General features: G+C 51.6%; 1 long non-coding RNA gene across 1 annotated transcript; it reads right to left on the bottom strand.

The window, feature by feature from the left end:
- Positions 1–1,554: 1,554 nt before the first annotated feature.
- LOC123577547 lies at positions 1,555–4,186 on the bottom strand. The gene is made up of 4 exons (XR_006701919.1): positions 3,886–4,186; positions 3,077–3,238; positions 2,469–2,536; positions 1,555–1,648 (listed from the first exon to the last, which is right to left on the bottom strand). It is a non-coding gene; the product is annotated as an uncharacterized LOC123577547 (long non-coding RNA).
- Positions 4,187–10,289: the final 6,103 nt, after the last annotated feature.

Raw genomic sequence — 10,289 nt, 5'->3', positions numbered from 1 at the left:
ACCGGGCCCTGGCTTCGCAGAGCCTGCTCTCCAGAGGCTACGAGGGAAAAGCAGGTCCCTGGGGGAAGCCCCCTTGGGCGGAGACTCCCGGAAACCATCCCGTTCAGCCCTGGGACATCCTCACCACTTGCCACTCCGGGGGCCCAAATTCTGAGGCCGGTTGCACGATGGGCATCAAAGCTCAAATTAAGTCGAATCCCCAAGGACAGCCATCTGGGGTTAAAGATGTAGTGAAGACAATGGTGGGGGTGCGGGGGGGATTTGGAAATGGCCAAGGAAATGGGATCACGTCCTCCAACACTGGAGGTTGGCTGGCGTCCCTCCCCGGAGCTGCGACATCTGCCCCCCAACTCTGAGGCCTGATGTTTAAAGGCCACTTGTCCCTTGTCTGTGGCTGAGTCCCAGCATGCAGGATGAATAAGCTGGTCCCTCTAAGCCACCAGCCCTGCTCCTCAGAGAGACCCAGGGGCTCTAGTGCATCCTGACCATTTCAGAGCTTGCACGGGGGTCATGCAGCCTTGTGCACAGGTGCGCCCTGCGGACGCTCTCTTCTCTCTCTTCACCTGGCTGCGCTGTCACCTGGCCCTCTGTCTGTGCCCCCAGGCAGCTTCTCTGGTCTCCACAGCAAAGCTGGACACTCCTTCTGTGTTTGGCCCATTATCATGGAGGCTGTGAAGGGGCTAGAGATCATTTCATTCACGAAAACTCCTCTTAGGGACAGCCCTCTACACGTACAGAAGACATATTCTGGTAAGTCACTTGGAGCAGAGAGGGAAGGTCCCAAAAGGGCAAGCATATGTCGCAAAGGGATGCAAGGCTGTGAGCCAGGGCAGGTCCGGATGCTCGAGAGCCTTCCTTATGCCGAGTGCTGGCTGTCAATACACATAATGGAACATTACTCAGCCGGGAACAAAAGAAGGCCCTGCCATTTGTGACCACCTAGATGGACCTTGAAGGCATTATGTTGAGTGAAATAAACCAGACGGAGAAAGACAAATACCATATGATGTGTTAGGCGTGGAATGTAAGAACGAACAAATAAAGCAAAACTCGTAGGTACAGAGAACAGATTGGCAGCTGCCAGAGGCAAGGGTGGGGGAAGATGGGTAAAAGTGGTCAAAAGCTACAAACTTCCAAGTACAAAACAAGGAAGTCGTGGGGATGTCATACACAGCGTGGCGACTCTGGTTAACACTACTGTCCTGTGTATTTGAAAGTTGCTGAGAGTGTCGACCTTGAAAGCTCCCATCCCATGAAAAAGCATTTTGTAAGAAGTGACAGACGTGAAGTGAACTGTGGCCATGATTCTACAATATAGTCTTATATCACACCATGACGTGGCACGCCTTAAACTTATCCAATGTTACAGGTCGATTCTGTCTCCGTAAACCCGAGCGGGCTACTAATAGAGAGCTTAATATCGTGAAAGCAGATACGAATTTGTAAAAGTAAAAAAAAATATTAAATTAAATTAAAAAAGCATTATTTACTCACTCCTACAAGAGCAGCCAAGGGGGCAGAGCAGCGAGAAGGACCCACCTCAAACTCCAAAGCAGCAGGGACGAGCCATTGCCTGTGGGCCAAATCTGGGCATCGTCTGTTTTTGTATGGCCCACAAACTAAGAATGGTTATTACATTTGTAAATGGCTGAAAAAAAATCAAAAGAATAATATTTCATGACACATGAAAATCATATAAAATTCAAATTCCAGTGCCCATAAATAAAGTTTTATTGGAACACAGCCACACTCATTCATTTACATGTTGTCTACAGCTGTTTTTAAGCTGCAGTGACAGAGCTGAGTAATTGTAACAGCACGGCTTGCAAACCTAATGTACTTATTATCCGGCCCCTCATAGGCACAGTGGCCAACCCTTAATCTACACAATTTTAAAGAATTTTGCCAAGTGCTGCTGTGAACCCAGACGGTCCCCTCCACCAATGCAGGACAGAGACGTCTTCTAGGTGAATAAGAAAGACAGAGCAAACTTTTTGGGAGAATTCTAGCATCTCCTTGTACCACATCCTGTTAAGATGATTGAATAATTTACACACACACACACACACACATGTCACTCTTCTACAGAAGAGAGAACAAAAACCATTTTTATCGATTCCAAAATATAAATGAACAATTTTCAGGTTAGAAATTCTTTTAGGAAAAAAAAAAAAAAAAACAGGGCCCAGTATTTGCTACTTTACAAACAGTTATCTCCCATCTTGGTGACAAGAGATTACAATCTCCATTCAGGCTTTCCCACCCCCCACCCCCATCATCTGATGAAAGCCCAAAATTCACTTTGGGCAAAAGACCCAGGAGACTGACTGGGAAAACCCAAAGGCGAGTGGGGTCCCTTCTGAGCCCTTAGAGTCCCCAGCACCTCCACATCCAGGACCACCATGGATTCTCACAAAAGAGGCATCTTGGCAGAAACAAGCATTTGAAAACTGGAAGGTGAGACTCACCAGAAAGCGCAGACTTAGGGAGGTCCAGTCGGTGTTAAGTCCTTATGTTTTTCAGCACTCCAATTTGACTATTAACATAGGAACGTCAAAATAAAATACCCAGGAGTCAAATCAGGCAGGGAGTTAGATCGGGTGTAATTTTCTTTTGCAGTCTGAACAAAAGACATTTTCTAACCAAGCCAAATAAGGGAGGGGGGGGAGTTATATAGATAGATATAGAAATGCACACATAAATGTGCTTCATGCAAAATTTCAAATGGCTTCGTGACAGCTCTGAGAACCTGTCTGGGGATAATTTTATGGAAAAGCAGTCAGAATGAAATCAATGAGAAAAGCAAGAAGAATGTACGTTCTGTCATTTTTAGTGGGGAAAATGGCTGCTTGATTTTCCTTGGCATGCTCCCTCATAACCACTTTGAAGACCTCTCAACTGAGAAGGGAAATCCACATCCTGACAGGTTCCCACGTGTTCCTCCCATCAATTATAAATTCATCTTTCATCCATCTAAGTGGAGCGCTTAGAATGTGTGTCGGAGCCCGGGGGCTGGGGGGCTGGGGGGCTGTGCCGAGGCTTACAAGCCCTGCACCCACCCTACCTCCCAGGGTACCTTCGAGCAAGTCACTGCTTCTACCTCCTTGAGCCTCAGCGTTCTCGTCTGTACAATGGGCACGAAGCCCCGCGCTGCCTTCTCCGTCCACTGTCGCCAAAGGGTCCGCTCTGGCTGAAGATCTCAGATTGCTTCGCTGTGGGGATACCCTTCTATCAGTCGCTGAAACACAGCACAGAGCGGAGCAGGTCGGAAAGCACTTCGGTGTGTTTACGCACGAGAGCTGACAGTCTTTGTCCTTCATCCAAGTGGAGAATGCCTTGGCCACAGCAGAGCAAGAGGTGCACTGGCTGCTAAACGTATAGGTGGCGTGCACTTTGCAGGCACCCCCCTGCCCTCCAGGAAAGTGTGAACGGCCAAGAAACTGTCAGCTTCTGTTTTTCTGCTGCCTCAAACCATAAAATGTTCACAAAACAACAAGAAAACTATATTGACCCAATCCCCAAGACAGATCAGAACAGGAGAGAGATTTTGATGGGGAGACAAGAGCAGAAAGCTGAATCTTCTTAATGGCCAGGATTTATACCAACCCAGAGTATCTTAAACATATTAGCTCTAGAAAACGCCGGATGAAAAGCAGGGCCGAGTCCTCCGCTTTGCGGGGGCATGGAAGGGCTTGGCCGCCGCCAAGTTCAGCAGAATGAGCAACACAGAAGTCTCACTGGCTATTGTGGGCTTGCAGAGCTAATATCCTATGAATAGAGATGTTTTAAATGTATTAAACATTGGTTCCCCCCCCCCCTTTTTTTTAGAAATTACTCTGACAGAGCCTTCCTTAAACATTATTTGAATAAAGCCTCATTACTCACAGTCCAAAGAAGTTCATTAGGAGGAGATCGCTTTGGAAACGAATCAAGGAACTCGCCTTTCTTCTCAGCAGTGAATTACATTAGCTACTTCCTAGTTATTTAAATCTTGAAATAAAAGATGTAAACGCTACTGTGACATCTTAAGATCATTGCGGAGGCAGGCCTCGCATGCACAAAAAAATGCCCAGCTGGTCTGCAGATAAAACAGATTGATAATTAGTTGCAAAATGTAACATTTCATCAGGAATATTTTGAATAATCCAATTTATCTTTGTCAGATATGCAGCACATATTTTTCCGGGGAGCAGCTTTGTTCTTTAACATAATATTATAATTTCAGGCTGCTAATGAAGGCGCCCGCCGGCCGGCCGGGCCTTGATGTGCGGCGTGGCGGGGAGCGCGCCGCGCCCCGCTGCCGCCACCTGCCCGCCGAGGCGCGGGCTGCGGGGCCCGCGGGCCGCGGGCGATCAAAGGCCGGCGGGCGGAGCGCGGGGCCGCGGGCGGGGCTCAGCGACTCCGGCTTCTAATTAACCCAGGGAAACGCGCGCTCCCCGCCCGCCACCGGGGCCGCCGCGCGCGTGCAGGCCCCGGGCGTGGCTGCTCCCGGGGTGCGCCCTGCGCGGCCGCGGCCGGGGCGGGAGAGCCAGAGGGGTCGGGGGGATGGGCGGGGTGGGGGGCTCCGCGGGCGATCTGCGGGAGCTGCCAGCCGACTTCAAGGGCTCCGCGGACCCCGGTGCCGGGAGCCAGCGCCCACGTGCTGATCAGGCCTTTCTAGGGGCAATTTATCACTTTGCATAATGCCTGTTGGAAACGCCAGGACGCCCGTGTTTACACGGATGAGTGGGAGCTACTTAGCATTCGTCGGGAGAGCCCCAGCGCCGGCTCAGGAGGGAGCCTCCTCTTAAGACCGAGAGAGGCCTGAGCGCGCGGGCTCTTGGAGAGGCCCCGACGGAGGTGCGCAGAAACTGGTTCAGACTTCGTTTTCTCCAGTGACCCGGGCCCCCTGCGCGTCGCATCCCCCCAGATCACCCACATTCCGCCAAAGACCGGCGGGGCCCGGGAGGGGTGACTGGAGGGGAGAGTGTTGGTGGAGTTTGGAAAATCAGCTCGCCCTTCCCCAAAGAGGCATGAAGTTTGTCAAAGCAAAGGAAACTCCATACCAAAGGGTGTCCTTGTATTTTGACTGCCGACAGCAGCCCCCATGCACGTGCTGAGCCTTTTATTTAAAAGTCACCATTTCTGCTGCCTGGGTACAAGCCTTACACCACTCTACACCCGTGCTGGGGTTATTAAGTAATTTTTGGTATTTTTTTTTTAATGTTTATTTCTGAGAGAGAGAGAGAGAGAGAGAGCCAGCGGGGTAGGGGCAGAGAGAGAGAGAGAGACAGAATCTGAAGCAGGCTCCGGGCTCCCAGCTGTCAGCACAGAGCCCGACGTGAGGCTCAAATTCACAAACCACTAGATCACGACCTGAAGTCGCATGTTGAATGGCTGAGCCACCCGGGCACTCCAGAATTTGGGGTATTTTCAAAACACGATTGCAATTCTTGCACTGAGATTGAAGTTCTGTATCTCTAGTTCAGAACCCGTGATTAATGAAGGGTGGATGGTACTCTCCTAATTGTCCCCCTTCCCAATGACGATGCTGTGTGTCCTTGAATCCTGCATTAGCGGGTCTGAAGCTTCCCGAGTGCCCAGGAAGCAGACACTGGTTACCATCCTACCTGATGAAAAATAATAGTAAACTTGAGTGGATTCAGAAAACTCGGAATACTTTGAAAACTGGGCCTCCTCGTAATTCAGAAACTAGGGATTGCTCACTGGGAAGGTTACTACATAAGGTCTCGTCTTTATTTGGTTATTCCTGCTCCTCTGGGCAAGGACTGTGTTCCACGTTTTCCAATACTTCAGTCTCAATGACCACGGCCAGCACAGTAGGCAGAGTCTGTTGGTTTGAACTTCCCCTGATACACACAGATCTTAAAATACACTGTGGACCTATTTCAGCCTGAAGAGGGCACACTCTTTACAGGGATCCTGACCAATCAACTTGTCCCTCCTTGCTTTTATTTCTTCCAGGGTGGTGTTGAAAAGCTTTCCTACATATTTATTTCTCTTGTTCAGACTCAAAGGTCAGTCCAACACGATCTCTGTTTCAACCCACCTTTCTCCGGGTTGGTTGTGATGTTTGTTCTCTGGGCTTTCTGACAGCCCAATGCGCCCGTGGATCTCACTTTTTCTTCTCTATTCTCCCTTCTCCCTTCTTCAGTGGGCAACCTAGACCCCTAGAGGGGGGGGGACAGCCCAGGAACCTTAGAGAGTGGCCAGGGGCCATGTGCTGTCCGGCTCCCCCCTCCCTGCCCTGCACAGCCACCATTCAGTTAGCTCCTTGTCCTGGGGGGGGGGGGGGGGGAGGGCGGGGAGGGGAAGGAGCTCTGAGTATACGGATGATGAAGGAAGAAAATGCATGCCTCGGTCACTGACACCCTATGCTGGCTCCTATACGTGGGCTCCTCTGTGGGACTCTCTTCCGGGCACAGAGGCATTTGGACACCTGCCCAGGCTACATGGGCACATGTGTGTGCTCCTCAGCAGTCACCCACCCTGAGCTTCCGTTGAGGAGACCATCAGAAACATTTTTGAAAACCTACTCGCTTATCTCAGGGCTATTCTTGTCTGCCAACTCTTTTGCAGACGGCAATGGCTGCTGCTTTAGCAAAGCCATGACAGGGAGGCCCCGTGGCCCAGCCCCCATCTTTAGGACAAAGCAGGGACACTGAGGTGGCCCTCCCCTCAGCCTGGTGCCAGCCAGCCCTGTGCAGCTACCCTACTCACCACGATTGGCTCTGCCGGTAAGTCCCGCCGAGCTGAGAGTCCCTGGGTCCACGGCCGACGCCTTGTCCCTGACTCCCCCGTACTGTCCCGGGCTCAGCCACGGGGCAGATGTTCCGTAAGTGAGGACTGACCTGAGCCAGATTCTCCGGGGCCAGCAGTCCTGCGTTCAGCTCCCGTTCAGGCCATCCCAGCACACACCGGAGTGGCACAAACAAGAATCCTGCTGACCCCTGAGCTCCTCCGAGGAGAAGCCACCTTCCCCCTGCCCAGTCAACGGGCAGGAGAGCCAGGTGCTATGGGCAGGTCCCCACCGCCAAGCAGCACACATCACAGAGCAGGACGTGGCTGTTCCCAAAGGTTCTGTTCCCGCAGCACAGGAAGGGCGCTGCCCACACGCAAAGAGGCTTCTGGGCCCCATTAGCTTCCCATCTCTCCTTTCCCCGGGCAGCGACTCTCCAACCAGCTTCCAGAAGGCGACTTCAAGGCTCGGCCTTTCACACTGCTGTCTCAACCTTGATTGTTCCCCGGGCAAGCCCTTGGGAAGAGCCGGTCTGCCCACGGCCCCAGGCTGCCCCACCCTGCAAGCCCTCCTCTCTTCTCTCTCAACCTGTGGATGCTCTCCCCGTTCCTAAGATCCAGGCTCAAAGGCTCATCTTCCACACACCTGTGGTCATGCATTGTGTCCCATCAGCACCTGGCACACAGCACCTTGTGGATGGACCGTACGTGCATCTGGCTTATTACCTACTCTGGTGCACGGAGTACACATCCTACACCTTCCTTGACCCAGCGACTGCACCGAGCACATGCTCCGTGGACATTTAGCAACGGTCCTTCCCTCTGTCCGAGAAGAGGCCTGACCCTAGGAATTTTCTGGAGTGGCCATGGCATCTAGCACCAGAAGGCACTGAATAAAGCGTGGACTTGGATGGTTCTGTTGACGAATTGATTGAGCCCAATTAGAGGCTGGGAATTATTCAGACTTGAGCTTGACTTAGCACAGCAGGGGAGACTTTCACTGTGGTCACTGTCCCTGGTTGTGGCAGAAGGCCAAAGAGAGCCGGTCACTGTCTGCAAACCTGCAGAATGGGAAGCCACATGACCCAGAACGTGGTTTCCTAAGGTGTGTCCCCTTGCTCTTGGAGGTGACGCGGCTGCCCCTGCCATAGTGCAGGGGGAGGGTCCAGACCACATCTCTGCACCTGTCAGATCATACATTGAAGAATAAATGGGTGAATGGAAAGGTCAGGGTTAAGTCAAGTTTTTGTGTGAACTGTGTACAATCTAGCAACCCCAAATCCAAGGTGAATGAAGCCCCCAGGCTTATTGGTACTGGTGGAGGAGGTACCTGCAAGAGAGATGCAGCTCAACCGTGCAAAACAGATTCAAAACTAGGTAAGTGCAAATCTAAACACAGCCCTGCCATCACTCATGGGCGATAGCCCAGCCTGTTCCTAAGAGGAACAAGGGGACCTGATGTCTCCCTGCACTCTTTGCATGCAGTGGGCCGTCTATGACAGTCCCAGGATGGGGTAGTTGGATGGCTGGAAGCTGGCTGCCTGCAGTGTAGACACCAGGAAGCAAAAAGCAGAGCTGGGTGCTGGCTTGGAAACCCAGGTCTCAGACCTTCCCCTTCTCTGAATCCGTGAATGTCCATAGACATCCTTGGCCCTTTTTTTGTCACTTTTCTTTGTTTATGTCCACTGCGTACCTGAGTCAAAGATTTCCCCTGTAACTCTCTTCTTGGAGACCTAATGGCTCCCTGTTTCCTACCTCCTACTTCTTCCTCAGGGGATGGGGATAAACAAGGGCAGGATCGCATAAGGAAGACCCCAGCCTCAGCATGGCACTGGGGCCATCCCAGGATGGCCAAAGCTTAGCTGAAGATGAACCTCCCAGCCCGGCCTTGGCCAAGCCAGGTTCAGTCCAGGTCTGCCCCTCTCCTTGCCTCTGTCCATAGCTCCTCTGCCCCAAATGCCTTTTCCCTCCTTTTTCTGGCTCCTGAGGTCCCATAGATCCTGCCAGCGTCCCTCGGGGAAGGCGCCCCAGGACCGCCCACAGGAGCGATCTCCCCATTCTCCAACCTTCTCATGGGGGGTTCTTAGAACCCGTGTCGCTTCTTACCTCTTACTGCAATGATCTGTGGGATTTCCTCACTCCCTCACTAGACCATCAGCTCCGTGAAGGCAAGAACGGGTCTTCTGTTTACTGAGCACACCCTCGACCTCCGTGAAAAGTTTCTGGATAAAGAAATGAATGCATCCAATGGGTAAAAGTCTTCGTTGAGGAGAGACCACTGAAAGGGATCCATCGTATATTAGGTGTGCAGTAAGGAATGAATCTCTAAACATCAACTAAGAAAGAAGAATGAAAAGCATTTCAGTTTATCGCAGGAAGAATACTTCCCATGGGTTTGGACCTAAAGGTGAACTAAGACGAAAATCATTGTTCTTGGATGTCAAGCAAGTTCGCCCACAGATATCCTGGAAAAGCCCAATATAAATACACTAAATAATAAAAAGCAGAGCAAACGACAGTGAAGAGAGCAGTGTGCTCTCTTCTAGGCGCAAATGTGCTCAAGATGACAGAGGGTCCCACAGACCTTTGTGGAGTGAGTGACTGAGTCTCCACAGCGAGTCCTTGCCCTGGCACAGGCACGACACGGGCACACCCAGTCAAGGGGCATGCACCCAGGCGTGGTGGGTGAACAGGTGCCACGAGGGTCACTTCCTCCAAGGCCTAGGATCCACCATTTGCCTAGGATCATGGTCATTTTGTGATCAGGACCCTGAAGACCCCCAGGTGTCCTGACACGTATCCAAAGAGTTATCCCTCACAGCCCCAATAGTGCAAGCAGGCCCCATGGGCCCCTGCAAAGGGCTGCTAAGTGTTCAAGGTTGTGGGAAGGTTCCAGAAAGGCTCAACAGTAAGGGACGCTTGGTAAATCACCCTGGGAGACCAGGACAGCTGGTCGACCATTCCCCCTTTCTCCTGGCTCTTCCCCTCCGCTGCATCCATTCAGAGCTCTGCCTTTGGCCAGAGTGCCTTTCTCCTCCGGGCTCCTTCTAGCAAAATCTCACTTGGTCTTCAAGGCCTAAACTCTTTACCAACACTGCTGGGAAGACTTCCAGGCGTTTCCGGCCCTCTTTCCTCTGCCTTCCCACAGAAACTCACACCCGCGGCTCACCTGTGCGAGGTGTGTGTCGATGGGGCTTCTCACGGAGGCTGCTGTGTGCAGGGCTGACTCATGAACCAGATTGTTGTGTTTCGTGAAGGTACAAGAACCGTGTCACCTTCACCACGGCATCACCAGCGCCTGACAGCATCTTTCCAGGACAGGGAGGCACAAGACAAATGGAAAGGAGGGAGGGAGGGAGGGAGAGGGAGGGATAAAGACTGAAGACACCTGTCTCACGGCATAGGCTCAATAAACATTTCTGGAGTCAAAGAAAAAATAGATTAGCCACTCATCATAAGTCCTTCTTTGTTCCTCAGTTGTCATTCTTGAATGTTTATATTTGTGATACGCTGAGGTGTTGGTGTATTTTTTTATTTAATTTTATTAGAAT

Source organism: Leopardus geoffroyi, chromosome D2 (genome assembly GCF_018350155.1).
Source record: "Leopardus geoffroyi isolate Oge1 chromosome D2, O.geoffroyi_Oge1_pat1.0, whole genome shotgun sequence".
Classification (NCBI taxonomy): Eukaryota; Metazoa; Chordata; class Mammalia; order Carnivora; family Felidae; genus Leopardus; species Leopardus geoffroyi.
The sequence above is the reverse complement of the archived record's forward strand: the minus strand, read 5'-3'. Positions and strand labels throughout refer to the sequence as shown.